This window comes from Xenopus laevis, chromosome 3S, assembly GCF_017654675.1.
Source record: "Xenopus laevis strain J_2021 chromosome 3S, Xenopus_laevis_v10.1, whole genome shotgun sequence".
In the NCBI taxonomy this organism is placed as follows: Eukaryota; Metazoa; Chordata; class Amphibia; order Anura; family Pipidae; genus Xenopus; species Xenopus laevis.
The window spans coordinates 20,378,131-20,401,972 of NC_054376.1; the positions used below are offsets into that span (position 1 = coordinate 20,378,131).

A 23,842-nucleotide genomic window follows, 5' to 3' on the forward strand; every position below is an offset into this window, starting at 1 on the left:
AAAAATAAAAGAAAAAACAGGACATATCGCAACAATTGGTGGCCAAACATTGGGCAGAGGCTAACAAAGCCCAGCATCATTTAGATGCATGCCCATCGAGCAGGTTTCTGCAAGTACACGTGGAGGTGACCATGATAAAGTACTATTAAGAAAGGAAGCTTATTGGATTCATGAACTAGATTGTGTGGCCCCTAAAGGTCTGAACGGACAACTGGTGCTTAGTTGTTTTATGCATTAATATTCCTATTGTGTTAATGTTTGGGTGATAACGTTGTGACACAGTGTTCTACAAATATTGGAAGAAAATAACAAACAAGGCTTTTTAATTGTTTTTAATAACAATGTTGCTTTATTTTCACTATAGAATGACACTGTTACAAATGTTACTCATTTTTTATTTGCATACATTCACAGAACTTCTGGCAGAAAATGTATCTAAATGGACTGATATCTGTTTCACTGTACAACAGTGACACCAAGTGGTGAGATTGTATAAACATATAAACACACTTTTTTTCAATTCCTGATTCAAATGTACAATCAATGATGTGGCAGTATGGAATGTATGACGACACATTTGGCACCAAAAAACACTGAGGGGTGATGGTATAAAATGTTATCACAGTTTGTAAGCATTTATCCTTGAAAAAGGCCCCGAGGGGGGCCGAAACGTTGGACACTTATGCAAATGAAAATTTGCAAAAGAAAATTTGCATAACTTGACTTTTTACCTATTTTGTTACATTCCAACCTGTAATTTAAATGTTTCTTAATCTTATTTTATGTGATGGATCTGCACAAAATAGTTGGTGAAGTGAAATGAGAAAAATATATATAAAAAAGAATTTAAAAAATGAAAAACTGAAAATTGCCATGTGCATATGTATTCACCCCCTTTGCCTAAAAAATCCTGGTGCAACCAATTACCTTCAAAAGTCACATAATAAGTGAAATGAAGTCCACCTGTATGCAATCTAAGTGTCATATGATCTGTCAGTATAAACACACCTTTTCTGACATGGTACCACATCAAATCTGCCAAGAGAGGGCCGCCCACCAAAACTGGGCTTTATGGAAGAGTGGCAAGAAAAAAGCCATTACTTAAAGTTAAAAATAAGAAGGCATGTTTTGAGTTTGCGAAAAGCCATGTGGGCAGGCTTATCACTTCACCTACTCAACATATGCTAGGGGGGTGTCGATCTTGGTAAAAAAAAAAGCTCCAATTTAATTTGCTTACTCTCAGAACAGATTACTATGGCAGATATATTATCCTTCATTGCACAATAGCTAACTTCCCATGGAAAAAAAGCTGGCAGATCTTCCTACAGCTCCTACTTGTTATATGGGTGACTTCAATGCCCTAATGGACCCACAGATGGATAAATTAAGCCCCCCCCCTTTTCTTCTGGAGATAAATTAATGACATGGGCCAGATGTGTGGAGATGGAAAAACCCTAAGCTAAAAGCTTTTTCCTGCCACTCCGCTACCCATCACTCACTCTCACGAATTGACCTAGCATTAGTAAAGCCCGATCTCCTACCAAAGTGGTAAAAATTAAATCTTCTCTGTGCTCTCTCTGACCACTCACCACTCATTATTACTTTAAGTAAGCTCCCCCCAAGCTAATCTTTGGAGATTTAGCCCATTGTGGCTTAAAAACACTATGGTAAAAGAAAAGGCTACTACAGCAGTTAGAGACTACTGGGAAATGCAAGATCGGCTCCCCTTCCTATACTCTGGGAAGCCTCGAAAGCTTACATGAGAGGACAACTCAGTAACGCAGTCACTAGGGGCAGAATGGAATGTTAAGCCCAAGTTATGTGTAATAACAACTTACCCTGGTGGTCTAGTGGGGGGATGGCAGGGACGCGTGCCGCCCCCTCGGTCTCCACCGCAGGCACCGGATTCTTAGGTCGTGTGCGAGGCGCCTCTTCCTTGTTTAAAGTCGCAGGCGTGCTGGCGTGATGACGTCAGCGCGCATTGGCGTGAAAATTCAAATGTACTTAAAGGGACATTTTTCATTTTCACACTGCCCGTTATAGGAGTTTATTCCTGGTGCTATTCGAGCTTTGTGCAATTCTGTTTTGAACCTGTTTGATTCCTGTTGTGACCCCTGCCTGGCTTTTGACTATTCTGACCTCTGGATCCTGACCCTTGCCTGTATACCGACTATTTCTTTTGCTAAATCCCTTCTGATTGATCTTCCGGTTTGACCCTTGCCTGCCTGACCGCTTATTCTCTGCCTGCCTCGACCCGGCCTGTCTTACACCATGACCTTCTGCCCAAAAGACTTTGCTTTCAGTTGTGTCCCTTCGCTTGTTTAGAACCTTTCGACTTGCACCTCTCGTTTTAAGACCTGGCGGCATCTGAGTAGCTGACGGCTCCTCCCGAGACCAAAGGCAGCTGCTACAGGCAGAAGCACGAGCCAAGACAAGGGTGCTTGCCATTGGTTCTAGATTCAGGGTGCCAACCATTACATAATGAAGGGGGAAAAGGAGTTAGAGGAGGCTGAATCGGACTACGTATCCAATCCCTCTCCAATAACTTACAATAAGCTAGTAGACTCCCACCATTCATTGGCCAGAGAACAAACACTCCTTACAGGAAAAGCTCAACTATACACCTACCAGCGCACATTTGAAACTGGGGATAGAAGTAGCAGGACACTGGCCTACTTAGCCAAACTACAGGCCCACTCAACTGCAATTGCAGCCATAGCAACTGCAGACGGAAGTCTCAAATCCATGCCACAAGATATAGTAAAAACCTTTGCATGTACTTTAAGACATTTTATGCTACTCAGGGCAGATGCACAGAGGCGGAGATACAACAATACCTTAGTCAAACTACCACTCCTATTCTGACAACAGCCCAGAGGGATGTACTAGACTCCCCTATTACTAAGCAGGAGATTCAACGAGCCATCAATGCCTTGGCTCCTGGCAAGACCCGGGGTCCAGATGGTATCCCAGCAGATCTATATAAATGTCTCTTTGATGAGCTAACTTGTTTTTCAACCTGCAAACTACACATGACAATGCAGGCTCGAGAATAATACTATCATTGGATTCCGCTAAAGCCTTTCACTCAGTGGAATGGAATTATCTATGGGCAACACTTTCTATGAGCAACACTTTCTAAATTTGGCATTGGAGCCAACTTTATAAGCTGGATCAAAATGCTATACTCGGCTCCTGTAGCACGGGTCAGGGCAAATGGGACAACATTCGGACCCTTTCCATAGGCTAGGGGTACAAGGCCACTGTGCCCTCTGTCCCCCTTACTATTTGCTCTGGCCATTGAGCCATTAGCAATCCAAATTAGACAGGCACCTATATTAGAGGGATGGCGCTTGGGACCAGTGGAAGAGAGGCTATCACTCTACTCAGACGATCTGTTGATTTATCTGGCAGATGCGGGACCATCACTAGCTACTCTAGCCACCATTATAACACAATTTGAGAGATTGTCAGGGCTGCAAGTCAGTTGGGATAAATCTGCCTTATTACAAGTGGACCCAACTCCCCTTCTTGCTTTACCACAGGAGATCCCCATAATAGTGGTGGGGGAATTTAAATATCTTGGAATCAATATTGACCCAGACCTATGCACCTTTATACCACGCAACCTTGGACCCAGTCGTATCTTCCCTCACTACTACTCTCTCCATGTGGTCTAAGCTTTCATTGACACTCTGGGGGAAAATTTAAATTTTTAAAATGGTGTATCTGCCATGGTTTCTATACATATTTCACAACTCACCTACTCATGTTCAGAAGAGTTTTTTTAAGACTGTCAATCAGATTATGGTAAGATTTATATGGGGAGGTAAAACACCCAGGTTGGCCTGGTGGAAACTTACCCCCACCACGAAAGATGGAGGACTGGGCTTGCTGGATTTATACCTCTACTATATAGCCAGCCAATTGCAAATGTTAAATGGTGGTTCGAACCTGATCTCTATAACCCCAACACAACACTTCAGGCGCTGGTTATGGGGTCACTAGAAGGACTTAGGCACCTTCCATATAGAGCAACCACAGATCATGCCAAACTCCCAGCTGTTATTACAACCCCAAGAATTCCTGAAATTTGGCACTCAAACTGTATCCAAAGAATCCCTCAATTTTGACGCCTAATATGCCACTGTGGGTTAATTCCCTCCTTCCACACTTCCATAAATTCCCTGATTTTCTCTACTGGCCACGTAAACACATTAGACATTTACAAGATGTGCTGGACGGGGCTGCGTTTGGCTCATATGAGTTCTTTAAAGAGAAACTTGCGGAGCCCAATCTATCCCACTTATTTCCAACTGAGACAAGTGTTTCAATCACAATTTGGAGGATTGAAAATACAAACCTCACAACCCCAATTTGAAATGGTGTTATGGTCTCCTAATCCAATCAAACTAACATCCACGCTATATAAGACCTTGTTGCAAACATGTCTCCCTCCTTTTAAGTCAGCATATCAAAAATGGCTAGCTGACATCCCAGATCTGGAAGATGAGGAAAGGGATGAAGCAATAGATAAAGGATATAGCCATCTCTACTTACTACGTGACAAACTAGTTCACTTTAAATGGCTTCATCAATTCTATACCACCCCTGTGTGATTAAAGGCCATGGGAAGTAATCCAACTGCAAGTTGTCATAGTTGTGGGGCAGAAGGAGAAAACTTCTTACACATGGCTTGGTCGTGTCCACCGGTCTCCAAGTTTTGGACTGAAGTTATGGATATCTTGGTAGATAAATTAGATTTCCCTAAGCTGCTGACCCCACAGGTGTGCATATTAGGAGTCATAGACTAAATCATATATCATGCCAGAGTTAGATACCAAACACTGCTGTACTATGCCAAGAAAGTAATTGCTATGGCATGGATGGGTCCCCAACCACCCACAGTGCAAAACTGGATAACAGTGGTGAATCAGAATCTACCTTTCATTAAACTCTCCTTACTAGCCAGGCTCACTGAAAAGATTTGAAAAAACTTGGAGTCCATGGTGGGAAGCGGGTCTTGGGGGTCAGGGCTCCCTAACATGAAAATAAACATTTATACTATAAAAGGCAAAAGTTCTTGATTTTATCTAGAACATGCTGTTACAGTTCAATGTCGATGATAGATATTTCAGAGGTAAAATCCACATCTCAATGTATGACTGTTTGAACTATATTTCAGATGTTGAGTGTATCAACCAAACTACTAAACATATCCATAAGTAAATATTTTAAAACAAAAATTTTACCTATAAAAAATATGTTCTGTAAATGAAATGGTGCAAACTCTCAAACAATCCATTTTATTTCCAGGTTGTAAAGCAACAAAACATCCCTGAATAAAAAGATGAGTAATAAAAAATGCCAATAACAAAAAAATGGTAGCCTTACAGAGCATTTGAAAGCTCGAAAGAATCAGAAGAAGAAGGCAAATAATTACTATTAAAAACTATAAAAAAGAAAAAATGATGCTTAGAAATGGCAATTCTATAACATGCTAAAACTTAAGATGAACTTAAGCTGAACCTAAGCTGAACCATCCCTTTAATGTTTGTTGAAAAGTAGCTTAGAATTATTTATAGTCAGGCAGAAGGTAGGTAGAACTACATTGATCCTTCGGACACAAGAAACAGCTGACTCCTGTGTTTTTTTTCTGTTATTTCTCAACCTGTTCATCAGGTTTCTACGTGCAGATCCACACAAATCGCACATCAACGACAACAAAAAAAAAACATGCTTTTCTATTTTGAAAGATGTATTCCTTTTTCCCTTGGTACATTTCTTTCTTGGTTTCCAACTAGAGAAATTCGCCTTTTTTTAATGATATGTTTGTTTTATTAACTTTAAGAAAGGTTTGGTCCTAAGGGGTGCAATTTTGCCTATGGAAAATTAGGTTTGGGGGTTGCAAGAATATATAGTTAAATTGGGTTGAAAAAAGACAAAGTCCATCAAGATCAACCCCTCCAAATGAAAACCCAGCATCCATACACACACCCCTCCATACTTTCACATACATTTTTATATACCCATGTCTATACTAACTATAGAGTTTAGTATCACAATAGCCTTTGATATTATGTCTGTCCAAGAAATCATCCAAGCCACTCTTAAAGGCTTGAAGAACCACCCACATTGCTTCAAATGAAAGTTATTTTCTTCTAGTCTGAAGGGGTGGCCTCTGGTGTGGTGATCCTCTTTGTGTGTAAAAAGGTCCCCTGATATTAGTCTATAATGTCCTCTAATGTACTTGTAAAGTGTAATCATGTCCCCTCGCAAGCGCCTTTTCTCCGAACAACCCGAACCTTGACAGTCTACCCTCATAATTTAAGTCTTCCATCCCTCTAATCAGTTTAGTTACATGTCTTTGCACTCTCTCCAGCTCATTTATATCCCTCTTAAGGACTGGAGTCCAAAACTGCACTGCATAATCCAGATGAGGCCTTACCAGGGACCTATTAAGAGGCATAATTATGTTTTCATCCCTTGAGTTACTACCCTTTTTTATGCAAGACAGAACTTTATTTGCTTTAGTAGCCACAGAATGACACTGCCCAGAACTAGACGATTTGTTATCTACAAAAACCCCTAGATCCTTCTCATTTAACACACTGCCATTTTTTATTATTTTTGCCAAAGTGCATAACCTTGCATTTATCAACATTGAACCTCATTTTCCAGTTTGCTGCCCAGTTTTCCAACTTAGACAAATCACTGTGCAAAGTGGCAGCATCCTGCATGGAACCTATAGTTCTGCACAATTTAGTATTATCTGCAAAAATAGAAACAGTACTTTCAATGTCCACCTCAAGGTCATTAATATACAAGTTGAAAAGCAAGGGATCTAGTACAGAGCCCTGTGGTACTCCACTAACAACACTGGTCCAATTAGAAAATTTTCTATTTACCACTCTTTGTAGTCTATCTTTTAGCCAGTTATCTTTTTCCAGGTACAAATACTTCTGTATGTTCCAGGCCAACATTCCTTAATTTAACCAGTAACCTTCTGTGTGGCACTAAATCAAATGCTTTAGCAAAGTCTAAGTAAATAACATCCACTGCCATCCATGAATCGAGGTCCCTGCATACCTTCTCATAAAAAGAAGTTAGTCTGGCAAGATCTATTACACATAAAACCATGCTGTAACAAACTCATAGTATTATGATTTGCTATGAAGTCCAGCATTATCCTTTATTAATCCTTCAAAAAGCTTTCCTACCACTGACATCATACAGTCAGTTTTGAGGCTGAGAATTGGATCTCTTTTTTGAATAGCTGCACCACATTAGCAATTCGACAGTCTCTCGGCACCATGCCAGACCTCAATAAATCCTGAAAAATTAAGTAAAGAGGTTTGGCAATCACAGAGCTAAGCTCACTAAGTACCCTGGGATGAATACCATCTGGCCCCGGACCTTTGTTTATCTTAACATGTTCAAGTCTCTTTTGAATTTCCTCATATGTGAACCATGCATCATTAGTTGTATTCCTAGAATTGGGACTTTTAAGAAGGTAACCTTGATTAACTCCATCCCCATTTGTGTAGACAGACAAAACATATGAGTTCAGAATCTGAGCTTTTTTTTTGTTTTCATCAACCAGCTGACCCCCCTCTGATATTAAAGGTCCCTCCCCTTCCTGCTTAATTTTTTTACCATTAACATATTTATGATATGAGGGCCGTATGGCAATTTTAACATGTTCTATGTGTGCAAATCTGAGCATCCTCTTTAAAGGGATAAACCTGTTTTTTTGAAAAACGTATCAGTTAATAACGCTGCTTCAGCAGAATTCTGCACTGAAATCCATTTCTCAAAAGAGCAAACAGATTTTTTTATATTTCATTTTGAAATCTGACATGGGACTAGACATATTGTCAGTTTCCCTGCTGCCCCCAGTCATGTGGCTTGTGTTCTGATATACCAGTCACTCTTTACTGCTGTACTGCAAGTTGCAGTGATATCAACCCCCCCCAACAACAGAACAATGGGAAGGTAACCAGATAGCAGCTTCCTGGTAGATAAGAACAGCACTCAATAGTAAAATCCTTGTCCCACTGCAACTTGTTCAGTTACAATGAGTTGGATCCTGCCAGAGAGCAGTTCCATGGTGCAGCACTGGCTCTTTCTGAAAGCACATGACCAGGCAAAATTACCTGAGATGGCTGCCTACACACCAATATTATAAATTTAAAAAAATACACTTGCTTGTTCAGGAATTAAATTTTATATTGTACAGTGAATTATTTGCAGTCTAAACAGTGTAATTTAAAAATAAAAACTACACCATAAAAATTGTGACAGAATCCCTTTTGGGAGCATCTGGGCTCCATAAAGACTTCTGGGTCCCACTTTGGGAAGGTGTATTGCATTTCCTGGTTATCATGCGAGTTCCTTTCTGTTTTCATGCTGCAGGCCATGCTGACTGCAGCAGGTCAAGTCATAATATTTAAAGGCTATAGATAATAATAATAGAGAATAATAATGAGGCATGTTTGTGTGCCAGTAGCACCCTTACTGCTCAACTACTGATTCATGACCACAAAAAACTAGAACCTTGCACATCTTCTGTTTTTAAAGAAACACCATCAAAGAAGCATTTTCCCAGGTCACCAACATTGTGGTCTTTTTCTGGCACAATGCTTCTCGGGTAACCAACATTGTTTTTCTTTTTGCAACAGTGCATCTCCTCTGAGGCTATATAAAGTGTCCTTGCTTTATCACCACATATTATTACAAGCTAAATATTATCATAAAGAAGGACAAATATTACTTCATCCATTATTGCTGCTTAAAATAAAAATGGATGTTCACAGAGCAAGTCTCCCTCTTTCTCCTTTGTGGCCGGTAATGTGTAATGCAAATGAAGTGTTGCTTCTACCCAGGTGTTTTTACCTTTATAGACCAGCTTTATTATTTCACATGATATTATATTTGGAAGGTTTGTTTGAAATACAACCTTTAATAGTGGATTTGATTTCTGACTTCACATTTTGAGCATCACAAGCATAAAGAGCCCACCTCTATATCTTGTTTTACATTAATGGATTAATTTATACCGTGCAATAAGCAGCAAATAAGAATATAAAGAGTGTGATAAGTTCTTCAAAATAAGTGATTATTCAGGGGCCTTTTTAATTGTCCATATGTGAATTTATATCTCCTTTATTTTGCTGCACTGACTGGTACCTTTAAGAGTTTCTCCTTCCTCCTGGTCCATTCCTCCCAGTGGGGATGATGCGGCCCCACAGTTCCCAGCTATCCTGGTCCAGAGGTTTGGGCCCTGGGGAGGTGACCGAGCTCCTGCAGGGCCCTGTGACACTGCAGAGAGACTTGGAATCTGCTTCTAGAAGCCTGCAAACAGACATGGGAGGAGTGAGGTGGTGATCCTAGGAAAGCCACAACCTATACAACATCTGAGGAAATTCAAAAGAGACTAGAACATGTTAAGATTAATAAAGGTCCGGGGCCAGATGGTATTCATCCCAGGGTACTTAGCAAGCTTAGCTCTGTGATTGCCAAACCTCTTTTTAATAGTAACTTTTTATTAAGTTTTCATGAACAACAAGAAAGAAGGAAATAAGAAGGAAGGAAAAAGAAGGGTAGACATGGAGAGAATATGACGAAATATCACAGTATACTTATTTGGTCGTCGTTGCGGGTGAATCCAGCCAAGGAGACCATATACGTTCGAATTTCTGTGGACAGCCTCTGGCAATATATGTTAACTTATAAAGTTCCAGCTGGGAATTAATGAGATTTATCCATTTTTTAAGCGTGGGAGGTGTTGGCCCCATCCAGTGTAGGGCTACTGTTTTCTTGGCATAGAACAAAAGTGCTCTCATCAATAATCTTGAGTGGATTCTGGGTACCAGAGCATCCGTTACTTCCAGTAGGCAGGTAACTGGGTTCAATACATGTGGTAGAGCAAATTCGTCAGCTAAGAACTTCATTACTTTTTTCCAAAATGTCTGTATCTCTGGACAGTACCATATAAGGTGCATAAAATCACAACTCCCTCCTCGACCCCTTGCAATCTGGCTTCCGCCCATCACACTCGACTGAAACTGCACTCACCAAAGTAACCAATGATCTTCTATTGGCAAAGTCTAAAGGTCATTATTCCATTCTAATCCTTCTAGATATCTCTGCAGCCTTTGACACAGTTGACCACACACTCCTCCTTGACATTCTACACTCATCTGGCATTCGGAACACTGCTCTTTCATGGTTTACATCTTATCTCTCTGACCGTTCCTTTAAAGTTTCCTTCTCTAACTCTACTTCTACTACTTTCCCACTCTCTGTTGGAGTTCCTCAAGGCTCTGTTCTTGGCCCCCTGCTGTTCTCGCTCTATACAACTTCACTAGGAAAACTCATTCAGTCATTTGGACTTCAGTATCACCTTTATACTGATGACACCCAACTCTACTTGTCTACTCCTGATCTTTCTAATTCTGTCCTTTCCCAAGTCACAGACTGTCTCTCTGCTGTCTCCTCCTGGATATCACAGCGCCACCTGAAACTGAACCTTTCTAAAACAGAACTCATTATATTTCCACCAAGATCTTCCCCTGCCCCTCAGATATCACTCACCGTTAACAACACCACCTTTCATTCCACCACACAGGCACGCTGCCTAGGAGTTATCTTAGACTCTCATCTGTCTTTTTCACCACACATTCAAACACTTGCAAAATCTTGCCGTATTCAACTGCGCAAACATTGCTCGAATACGACCCTATCTCAGTTCAGAATCAACTAAAACACTGATTCAGTCTCCCATCATCTCCCGCCTTGATTACTGCAACTTACTCCTCACAGGTATTCCAACAAGTCACCTTTCACAACTCCAATCTGTTCTAAACGCGGCCGCTGAACTCATTCATCTAGCTCGCCGCTCAACATCAGCTGCTCCCATATGTATGTCCCTTCACTGGCTCCCAATCTCTTCTAGAATCAAATTCAAATTATTTACACTCACATTCAAGGCCCTTAATAATGAAACCCCTCCCTATATTTCATCTCTAATCTCCAAATACACTCCTTCACGAAACCTACGCTCTGCTTCTGATCCTCGCCTCACTTCTCCTCTGGTCACTTCTGCCCATTCTCGTCTACAAAACTTCTCTCGGGCTTCTGCTTTTCTCTGGAACTCTCTGCCACAAGCTGTCAGACTTTCTCCTTCCTTCCAAACTTTCAAGCGCTCCTTAAAGACCCATCTGTTTAAAGAGGCCTATTCGATGTACCTTAATTAATCATTGCTGTATCAAAAATGACAAAGTGTTTATACAATCCTAATGTCTCAATTGTACCCTAACCTTTTAGTTTGTAAACCCTATTGTACTCTGTAATCCTTGTCTGTTATCCACTATTTATTCCTTGTTTGCTATAACTGCAGTAAAGCACTGCGTATCTTGACAGCACTATATAAATAAATGATGATGATGATGATAAAATCGGCATCTGGTGAGTTGCAGCGAGGACATCTGGAATGCTCTAGGCGGCCCATAAATTGTAGTTTTCTGGGTGTTAAATATTTTGATGTACAATTTTGAATTGAATGAGCCTGTCTCTTGTACTGATTAGAGGGAGATAGAGGTTGTCCTCTAACTCCTCCCAGTCATCGGGTTCTAAGTGAACTACACTACTTTACCACTTAAGTTTGACCCTGGGTCTGGGGTCGTATTTTTGAGATGCAATGTACATGTATGTTTTGGATACTAGTTTCTGTTTCCCTGATGAGCTTATTATAGTCTCAGCATTAGTCTGTTGTATTGTGGGTGGGGTGGAATGAAATTGAGCATGGTATAAATGTTGCAGTTGCAAGTAGCTATACACCGACAGATCCGACAGTTCCGGAGTTTGCTGGAATTGTTCTAAAGTTTTGAAAATGCCCGCTTGTGTTATGTGTTGAAGTTGCTTGACTCCCGCTCTTGCCCAGAAGCCCCCCTTTATAAATTTATCAAAATTGCTTAGTGAAGCATTATGCCACAGGGGCATATCTGGTGAGAGGGAATTGTCTTTATTGGTAGATTTGTACAATATGTCCCATGATTTCTTAGTGGCATCTAGCAAAGGAATTAATGGTGGTAAGGAGTTTTTAGGCCTGTAAAGAGCATGATGTTGTGATTCAATGGAACCAAAGTATAGAGCTTCCAACAGCGAGGCAGGGTTTTCAGTGTCAAATGTTTTCCAATTAGAGGCATGTATTGCTTGTGTTGCTAGGTAGTATGATTCATAGTTAGGCATTGCCAAGCCTAGTTGTGCTGCAGGGGCATGAAGTGTAGTTCTAGCTACTGTGGGAGTTTTTTGGGCCCACACAAAATATGCTTGTGTGCGGTCTATTGTTTGGAGAGTTGATTTTGGTATGTAACAAGGTGAATTAGTGAAGGTATATAAAAATTTGGGAAGAAATACCATCTTACATATATTTATCCTGCCGATTTGAGTTAATGGTAAAGTAGACCATTTTGCAAGAGTAGTTTTCATTTGTTGTATAAGAGGTTGTAAATTAAGAGAAATAATTGAGGATGGATCTTTATGTATTAAAATACCTAAGTATTTGAATGTATCCACTGTTCTAAGGTTAAGTGTCGGGTTTATTGACTGTAGCGCATGAGTGGTAAGTGGAAATATTTGAGATTTATCCCAGTTGATTTGCAGGCCATAAAATTTCCCGAAAGTAGAGATAGTGTCCAAAGTAATTTCCAATGAGTCCACTGGGTTGGCTAAGTATAAAAGAGTGTCATCTGCGTATAAAGAGATTTTTTCTTCTGATCCTTTGTATAATAGGCCCCGAATCTAGGGGTTTTGTCTAATAACAACGGCCATGGGTTCTATTGCCAACGCAAAAAGTAAGGGAGAAAGAGGGCAACCCTGTCTGGTTCCTCTAGATAGGTTGAAGGGAGTGGATAGGACATCATTTACTTTAAGTCTAGCTGTGGGTTTACTGTACATTAGGCGAACCCATTTAATAAAGTCTGGGCCAATACCGAATCTTGTTAGTACTTCCCATAGATATGGCCATTCAACAGAATCGAACGCTTTGGCTGTGTCTAGGGATACTACTACCCCGGTTTCCCCGTTGTCATGTGACGCGTGCAGATTAAAATATAGTCTGCGTATGTTAATTGCTGTTGATTTGGATGGTATGAAGCCAGATTGGTCTACATGTATCAGAGAAGTTATAGTTTTAAGTAGTCGCCTTGCTAGGATTTTTGCTAATATTTTAACTTTGGAATTTAACAGTGATATTGGGATTGCCAAACCTCTTTACTTATGCATAATAGATCTTGCCAGACTAACTTAATTTCTTTTTATGAGACGATAAGTAGAGACCTCGATTCTGGGATGGCAGTGGATGTGATTTACTTAGACTTTGCTAAAGCATTTGATACAGTGCCACACAGAAGGTTACTGGTTAAATTAAGGTATGTTGGCCTGGAACATAGTATTTGTACCTGGATAGAGAACTGGCTAAAAGATAGACTACAAAGAGTGGTGGTAAATGGAACATTTTCTAATTGGACCAGTGTTGTTAGTGGAGTACCACAGGGCTCTGTACTAGGTCCCTTGCTTTTCAACTTGTTTATTAATGACCTGGAGGTGGACATTGAAAGTACTGTTTCTATTTTTGCAGATGATACTAAATTGTGCAGAACTATAGGTTCCATGCAGGATTCTGCCACTTTGCATAGTGATTTGTCTAAGTTGGAAAACTGGGCAGCAAACTGGAAAATGAGGTTCAATGTTGATAAATGCAAGGTTATGCACTTTGGCAAAAATAATAAAAAATGGCAGTGTGTTGGGAGTTTCCTTAAATGAGAAGGATCTAGGGGTTTTTGTAGTTGTCTAATTCCGGGCAGTGTCATTCTGTGGCTACTAAAGCAAATAAAGTTTTGTCTTGCATAAAAAAGGGCATTAACTCAAGGGATGAAAATATAATTATGCCTCTTTATAGGTCCCTGGTGAGGCCTCATCTGGAGTATGCAGTGCAGTTTTGGACTCCAGTCCTTAAGAGGGATATAAATGAGCTGGAGAGAGTGCAGAGAAGTGCAACTAAATTGGTTAGAGGAATGGAAGACTTAATTTATGAGGGTAGACTGTCATGGTTGGGGTTGTTTTCTCTGGAAAAAAGGCGCTTGCGAGGGGACATGATTACAATTTACAAGTACATTAGAGGACATTATAGACAAATAGCAGGGGACCTTTTTACCCATAAAGTGGATCACCACCGTACCAGAGGCCACCCCTTTAGACTAGAGGAAAAGAACTTTCATTTGAAGCAACGTAGGGAGTTCTTCACAGTCAGGACAGTGAGGTTGTGGAATGCACTGCCGGGTGATGTTGTGATGGCTGATTCAGTTAATGCCTTTAAGAATGGCTTGGATGATTTTTTGGACAGACATAATATCAAAGGCTTTTGTGATACTAAGCTCTATAGTTAGTATGGGTTTATAGAATTTAATTAAAAATAGGGAGGGTTGTGTGTATGGATGCTGGGTTTTCATTTGGAGGGGTTGAACTTGATGGACTTTGTCTTTTTTCAACCCAATTTAACTATGTAACTATCTACAGTATAATCATGCCAGGCTCCTTTTCCTCACTGGAAAAGGCAGTCAATAAAGTTATATCATAAATATATAATAAATAAATAAATAAATTCAGATTAAGGAGTTAATCCATAGAGAAGAGTGGACAACTTCCACACTCCCTGACACGATTGAGATGTCTGCGAAATATGTTAGCACCATAGAAATACATGTTAATAAATAATATAGTTTCATAGCTCTTCCCTTACACTGGAGAATCCCAATTTTTTGTTTCCCAGGGGACTGTGTCAAAACTGAGTGAATTTTGGGAAACCGTTAAATTCAGGAAAGAAAAAACATCATTCGCAGTAAAATGTAAAAAACTTTACAATTACGAGGGCTACTTTTAATGATGATGTCCCATTATGATCTACATCCACAAAAGCATTGTAAGCATTCTATTCCATGGAAAATATTACTTAAATATTGATTTATGAGAAAATGTATATTGCTATATTTAACAAACAACTATTTCTTATGTAACCTTAACATAAATAATATTTGGATGAAAAGCATGAAACAGGAGGGTGATTGACCCAACACATGGGCAGGGCTCAGACTGGCAATCTGTAGATTCTGGAAAATGCCAGGGAGGCTGCTGCATGATGCCATAATAGACAGTCACTATTTCACTATTTATTTATTTTACTGGTGGGGGCTATTTTGAATACCAATCCAGAAGACCCCCTGCTCCAGCTGCGGAAGAACATTTTATTTACCTGTTCTGCTCCTCCAGTTTGCTCAGCAGCTCTAGTTCATCAGGACTCAGGTTCTCAGAGTCTGAGGGAGATATACTCACGGCTGCTGACAATGAGGATTCATCTGGACTGAGGGATGGGCTTGCCATGTCTGAGAGGCTGAGAGGGGCCAGAGTGCTCATCTAAAGCAAAGAGAGAGAGAGAGAGAGAGAGAGAGAGAGAGAGAGAGAGAGAGAGAGAGAGAGAGAGAGAGAGAGAATGTTAATAAAAAGGGAGATGACTAAGCGGGGCAACTAATACACAGTGATGCTGTAAGGGAACAGAGATAGAAGCAGTCCTCTGGCATAAAGATTATTAGAAAAAGATGGAGCTGGTGCGCTTAAAAGTACAGTTCAGTGTAAACATAAAAACTGGATAAATAGATGGGATGTGCAAAATAAAATATGTTTCTAATATAGCTAGTTAGCCAAATATGTAATGTATAAAGGCTGGAGTGACTGGATGTTTAACAGAACAAAACACTACTTCCTACTTTTCAGCTCTCTAACTCTGAGTTAGTCAGCGACTTGAAGGAGGCCCACATGGGACATAACTGTTCAGTGAGCTTGCAACTGATCCTTAGCATGCAGCTCAGATTTAAAAACAAACAGTTATGACCCATGTGGCAACACCCTCAAGTCACTGATTTGTTGCTGCCTGGTAACCAATCAGTGGAAACCAAGAGAGCTGCAAAGCAGGAAGTAGTGTTCTGGCTATTATGTTAGACATCCATTCACTCCAGCCTTTGTAGATTACATTTTTGGCTAATGAACTATACAGTAATATGAAAAAGTTTGGGAACTTCTCTTAATTCTTTGGAGTTTTGTTTATCATTGGCTGAGCTTTCAAAGTTGCAACTTCCTTTTAATATTTAACATGCCTTATGGAAACAGTAGTATTTCAGCAGTGACATAAAGTTTATTGGATTAACAGAAAATATGCATCATAACAAAATTAGACAGGTGCATAAATTTGGGCACCCCAACAGAGATATTACATCAAAACTTAGTTGAGCCTCCTTTTGCAAATGTAACAGCCTCTAGGCGCCTCCTATAGCCTTTGATGAGTGTCTGGATGGCTGTATTTTCTTGACCATTCGTCCATATAAAATCTCTCCAGTTCAGTTCAATTTGATGGCTGCCGAGCACGGACAGCCTGTTTCAAGTCATCCCATAGATTTTTCATGATATTCAAGTAGGGGGGACTGTTCAGAATATTGTACTTCACCCTGTGCATAAATTCCTTTGTAGATTTCGAAGTGTGTTTAGGGTCATTGTCTTGTTGGAATATCCAACCCCTGTGCAACTTTGTGACTGATGGTTAAACATTATCCTGAAGAATTTGTTGACATTGGGTTGAATTCATCTGACCCTCAACTTTAATAAGGGCCCCAATCCCTAAACTAGCCACACAGCATGATGGAACATCCACCAAATTTGACAGTAGGTAGCAGGTAATTTTCTTGGAATGCAGTGTTCTTCTTCCGTCATGCAAAGCGCTCTTACCAAATAACTAAATTTTTGTCTCATCAGTCCAAAGCCCTTTGTTCCACAATGACTGTGGTTTGCCTAAATGAGCTTTTGCATACAACAAGCAACTCTGTTTGTGGAGTGAGTGCAGAAAGGGCTTCTTTCTCATCACCCTGCCATACAGTAACCATTCTCACAATCCTCCGCATATGCCGCTCCTTTCCTTGGACTACCAGACTTGGGTTTTACAGCAACTGTGCCTCTAGCCTTCCATTACCTGGTTGCATTCCTTACAGTTAAAACTGACAGTTTAAACATCTGAGGTTTTTTGTAGCCTTCCCCAATAGCCCATAGCCTTCCCATTATTATTATACTGAACAATCTTTGTTTTCAGATCTTTTGAGAGTTGCTTTGAGGATCCCATGCTGTCACTCTTCAGAGGAGAGTCAAACAGAATTGCAATTGGCCACCTTAAATACCTTTTCTCATGATTGGACACACCTGCCTATGAAGTCCAATGCTTAACAAGCTAATCCAACCAATTTGGTGTTGCCAGTAATCAGTATTGAGCAGTTACATGCATTCAAATTAGCAAAATTACAAGGGTACCCAAATTTTTGTACAGACAGTTTGATTTAATTTCATACAACTGAATACAAAATCTTTAGTGAAGATTCAGTACTCAGATGTTCTTGGGAAATGAAAGACATACCACTGTTAACTTTTACACTGAACTGTTCCTATAAGACAAGTAAGTGACAGGAAGACTGATACAAGGGCAGCGAGGGAGTAGCTGAGTTGCAGAGAGCTGGCTAAAACAGCAGCAGAGCGGCCAGAGGGCAAACTGAAGATGGAGAGGGAGGAGAGGGTTCCCCTCTGGCAGTGTTTGCAAATAATACATTAGCAGAGTGAGAACTCTTCTGTATGTATGCACAGATCACATTTGGATTTAATGATTGTTACCAACCCCAAACTAACACTATCATTTTATATCAAAAAATCTGTTTATATCAGTAATATAGGGAGCAGTAATATAAATGAAAAAATGTTGTACACTTTCTTGCTCTCTTTATTTAAAAACCATCATGTTCAGGAGGGAAATGGTAATGCAGGACAGAGGGCACTGAGTAAAACTCTTGCCTAAGGTGCCGAACTACCTTGTGCCTGCCCTGGCAGGGATGTCACTCATATGTGAAAAAGCTAAGTCACATAAGACATACCCATAAATCAATATGCCTCCTTCTCCCCTGAGTATAATACAGTACCCCAGCATATGATTAAACACCTTAGGGGTCACTAACAATAATTTTCAAATGCTAACAAACCCCCAGAACAAATACCAAAGTATGACACACACACACAGGGAGCATAGGGCAGACATAGTATGGCACACACAGGGAGCATATGGAAGACCGAACAGAGCAGGAGAAAGGAATCAGGATCAGTCTAATACTGTATGTACTACATACAGTAACACAGTGCTGGTGCCCCATTAGCATTTTGTATAATGTGTGAACATGTGAACAATGTGGGCAGTTTCAGTCTGGGTCTCAGGTATGAACAATACAGGGGATTACAGTGTGAATTTGAGGTTTAAACAATGCAGGGGCCAGTCAATCTCTGTGATACATTTCTATTTTACATATGGTAAGCAGACACAGCAGGCAAACTTTGATGTGGAGGGCCATATAAGGGGGGGGTCGCGGGCCACCAGTTGGACAGCCCTGCTCTACATCATACTTAAAGTTAATTCAAAGGTAAACAACCCCTTTTAAAAGGGCACAGAACTGCTATATGTTTTCACATGTATACCAGCTGAACTTAAGTCCTGTACACTCTGCAAATGAATGACATACACACGGCACGTCACTTTGGTTGCCCCATACTGGTACCTGCTAGGAAAGGCATAGGAATGTTGGTCTTATTTACCATATATACGCGAGTATAAGCCAACCCGAGTATAAGCCGAGGTACCTAATTTTACCTACGAAAACTGGGAAAACTTATTGACTCGAGTATAAGCCTAGACACAACTACAGCCCTGTCTCCCAGCAGCGCACATTCTGCCAAAGCGACCCCCCCAGCGATAAACCGGACTTCTTTGCAAAGTTGATGGTGACAGAGAATTGCCAAATGGATTACTGTGTGCATTGTCCCACTGTCCCACTACCATGTGCAGAGGGTGCTGTGTGATATTGCAGTCACTGTTAATCTTTCATATAACCAACAGAGGGTGCTGTGTGATATTGCAGTCACTGTTATTCTTTCATATAACCAACAGAGGGCGCACTGCTATTCTTTCATATAACCAACAGAGGGTGCTGTGTGATATTGCAGTCACTGTTATTCTTTCATATAACCAACAGAGGGCGCACTGCTATTCTTTCATATAACCAACAGAGGGCGCTGTGTGATATTGCAGTCTCTCCCCAAGCGAACTGTTGGTATAGGAATGATTAAAAGTGACTGCAATCTCAGCTACTGACTCGAGTATAAGCAGAGGTAGACTTTTTCAGCACATTTTGGATGCTGAAAAACTCGGCTTATACTCGACTATATACTGTACAATAGATTTGCCATGGTTTTCTTATACACAGTAACATTGGTATTCCTAAATTGCACACTGTGGTTTCTTACCTACAGAATCAAAACGGACCACCAACACACCCTCATCTATTCTGATAGGATAGCTCAGTGCAGATGATCACCACCCTCCAAAATACCAGTGGAGAATACTACACTGGCTCAACCAAGCATGTAAGTAAGCGGGGTAAACCCCTGTGTGTTTATTACTTGAATTTTAAATGAATTCTGGTTGCTAGGGTCCACACTACACTAGTAACCAAGAATTGATTTAAATAAGAGACTGAAATATGAATAGGAGAAGGTCTGAATAGAAAAATGAGTAATGAAAAGTAACAATAATAATAATAATAATAAATATGTAGTCTAACAGAGCATTTTTTATAGATGGGGTCAGTTGGTCAGCTGGAAAGAGTCAGAAGAAAAAGTCCAATTGAGAAGTTACTTAGAATTAGCCATTCTATAACATACTAAAAGTAAACTTAAAGGTTAACCATCCCTTTAATGAAGTTATTAGTAGTGCCTGATCCGGGCACCTTTGGGTGGATAAGCGTAGGACTACACGGACATTTTAGGACAATACGACGCACTGCGACAAAACACCGGTGACAAATTGCATGTGATGGAAATAAGGTAAGTGATAGAAATGTCAGATGAAGTTGCATCGTTAATCCGACGTGACACGACTGTCGGATACAGACGCAGGGTGCAGCGATTTGTTGCTGGCATTTTGTGGCAGCATGTTGGTTCGTGCCGAAAACACCTGTGTAGTCCTACCTAAAGTTATGGTTTTTCCCGGGAACATAAAGAGGCACATTTATCAAGGGCTGAATTTCGAATTCATGCAGATTTTTTAAAACTCCCATAAACTCGAAACTCGACCAATCAAAATGTATTAATAAAATTAAATTTTCTCAGCACAGATGAATTGAATCGACCCGAAAACTAGAATCTAATTAGATTCAGATTAGAAAAACTCTAATTGAATTAAAAATACTCAAATGTCAGGAAGGCTGCCAACATCACCAAATTGATCCCTTGACCTCTCCAACTGACTTATACAGCAATTCGGCAGGTTTAAGGTGGCAAATAGTCAAATTAGAGTTCTTAAAGGGCTAGAGTATAATAAATCTCTATATTCAAATTAAAACTCAAATCGAGTTTGAATAATTCACAATTCAAAATTTTGAGTTTTGACCAAAAAAAGTTTGAAAATTCGAATTCGAATTTTCACTTCAACCCTTAATAAATCTGCCCCTAAAAGTATATGTGAAAAGCCCAGGATAGATGAAAGACATAAAGAATAAGAATGGTGTGAAATGGGTGGATGGGATGAGCACAAAGAAGGAATCTTCTACCAGTATTTCTGTAGTGCAGCTCTGAGAATGGGGGGCAATATGAACTAGAATGGCAAAGGCTGTAGATTGCTGACTGGTACAGGGTGAAGGATGCGGCAGCAGCAGGCACGACATGCTCTGTGTATGAATGGATGAATGGATGGACATGGGTTGCTTCTGGATGGAGGTAGAAACAACAGAGATCATATTCACAGCTGAAGCTCTCATTCAGAAAATTGCTGCATTGAATATAAGCTGTGTTTTGAGCATTGTGCAGTCACTGGGACTCAATAAAGCTGGGGTGTGTGTTGCCAAATCCATGGCAAGTTCTTATTGTCGTGGTCAGCTCCTTAACTCACTCCGTTCCCACTAATGGGTGTTTTGTACTGTGCCAGGAGCCTTATGGTTGGTGCCCTTAGACATATTAGGAATGCACTGCTGGCGCGCACACACCTGCTTTAATTGACACACAATTGTTCACCTTTAAATTAACATTAGTATGATGTAGAGAGTGATAGTCTAAGACAATTTGCAATTGGTTTTCTTTTTTTATTATTTGTGTTTTTTGAGTTAGTTAGCTTTTTATTCAGCATCTCTCGTTTGCAATTTCAGCATTCTGCATGCTAGGTTCCATTTACCCTAGCAACCATGCATGGATATGAATGAGACTGGACTATGAATAGGAGAGGACCTGAATAGGAAGATGGTAATAAAAATTAGCAATAACAATACATTTGTATCCTTATAGAGCATTTATTTATAGATGGGGTCAGTGACCCCCATTTGAAAACTGGAAAGAGTCGGAAGAAAAAGACAAGTAATTAAAAAAAATTATAAAAAAAGAAATAATGAAAACCAGTTGAAAAGTTGCTTAGAATTATAACATGCATACTAAAAATGTACTTAAAGGTGAAGTACCCCTTTAATTGACATACACATCTACTTTAATTGAAGTTGTGCCAAGCAAATAATAAGTGTTAGGCAGTACAGTACTGCGTCCCCCCAAGTGTCATGCCTAGCTGTCACTCCAGGAAGTCCTGCCCCGTAGTGGCACGTCATACCAGTGAGTTGTGCAGTTTCCAATTAGGGACCTACAACCTGTGGGGGGGTGGGTAAGGATGCAGGGTTGGAACAACTCGGTCAGGGTTGCCATGTTGGAGGGTTTAGCACCAAATTGGGCTAGTTTAAAAGTCCAAACCCGCCAACGTACAGTTTTGGGCTAGTTTGGACAGGTGCCAAGGGTTTGGACTTTCAAAACCCACCCAAATGTTTTTATGCATATTGTACTGATTTCAGTTCACTGGTGACTAGACTAACTCGAGGAGAGAGTACTGCTCCTGCTGTGCTACACCACGGCACTCCCCAGAGGCTTTGTTGGCTGGACTGTGTGAGTGTGTGTGACTTGGAGACGTCACGGCTCGTTGCGTGGCGGAAAGAGACTACCTGCTGCCCGGGGCAGAGGGAAAGATGGCACTGGGCAGTGCAAACCTGCAACTTCCTGAAAGCTGCTCTGTGGAGCTGCTTGCTGCCCAAGCAAACCTGGAAGCAGGAGATGTGCATATAGAGCTGTGCTGGCACAGGGATTACATGCCAGAAGGTTGTGGCACTACCCAAGGAATGGTTTGCAAGAGGTGAGAGTTCCCAGGGATGGGGGGGGTGCTCGGGTCTGCTGTTTGGGGTTATGCATCCTCTTTAATGTAGAAAAAATATTGGGAAATTCAAGGCCCTTAACTGATTTAATAACCTTATTGTTTTACTTTATTTTATTAAGATTTTTCAGTTTACGAATTTGGCTATTTTTGGGCTACTTTTAAAATGGCTTTTGGCTAGTTTTTTTATAGTCTTTGGCTGGTTTTGAAATGAAAACCCTGGCAAACCTGACTCAGTGGTTGGGGGTGACATATTTTCCTATGAATCGACAGCCCTGGAGGCAGATAATGCCAGTGCTCATTCAAAGAAGCACAATGGCACCTGGATAACTATGTACCGTGGGAGGAACGGGAAGCGCTATATACAGTGTGCCTGCAACCAGGGAGGCCTGCCACTTGAGGTTAGGGCGTAAGGGGGGCCCGCCTATGCTTCGTTTACAGCGTTACCCGGTGCCCTGCTGTCAGTGAACTACAGACTACAGATGGGAGGGCTGTTGCTAGGGCAGCGGCATTTCCCTACACAAGCTTTCTCCACTGCTCGTTCTGTCACGGTTTCCCTCCTGCTAGAGCTGTGTGGTGATTGGACAGACTGGAGGGACAAATCATATTACACCCTTCTATCCTAGGAAATACATACTGCCCGACAGGGTCCCTTTTCCCGGATGGTTACTTACACCTCCCGCATAGTGGCAAGCTTCCTCCTCCAGTCATAAAGAAAATCCCGACGCCAGAAGTCTCATCGCGCGAGGTGTGGCGTCACGACTACACGCAAGCGCAGTGTCGTGTGAAGTTGCAGTCTTGTGGGAGTGACGGGGAAGGGTAGCATGACGTTAGGGTAATGCGGGCAAAAGGCGGCGAGCAACTGTCGGTCTACTTGCAATCAGTTCTTCCTCTGTTTTCACCTCTGTTTGTTAGAGAACAAATAAGTGACGTTTCTTTCATGGTTCAAGTTATTAGAACTGGAGACAGCCTTTGCATTTGATTTTTTTAAGTCTTTATTTTCAAGGGAGGAACATAGACATAAAAGTGTTTTATAAGTGATACACCTCTAAACTGTGGTGTCTTTAATAATCCGTATAACCTCCAGGTTAATTCAGCGTTGCGAACACCCTGCTGGTTTGGACTGAGGTACTTTTGGCCCACAGGGAGCCCATCTATTACTGGCCCTACTGCCACTCGAGGGAGTCCATCTATTACGGGCCCTACTGCCAACCGAGGGAGCCCAACTACTACTGGCCACACTGCCAACTGAGGGAGCCGGGCCCGACTACTTCTGGTCTGGCTCCACTGCCAACAGCCAACATATGATGGTGCCAAAGTGCAGCAGGTGTACATAAAGGCAGCCCAGTGGGCCATTGTTTCCCATGTGTTGAGTTTACAGATTCTCAATCTTATCTCCCAGAAAGCAATTGTTTAGCACCTTTTGGCAAGTGCTATAGCCTCACTGCTTTGGGCTCCTACCTCTCCACTAGC

At 41.0% G+C, this 23,842-nt stretch overlaps 1 pseudogene; it reads right to left on the reverse strand.

The window, feature by feature from the left end:
- evi5l.S overlaps window positions 1–23,130 on the reverse strand; it is a 166,513-nt pseudogene extending 143,383 nt beyond the window's left edge.
- Between the last annotated feature and the right edge of the window lie 712 nt (window positions 23,131–23,842).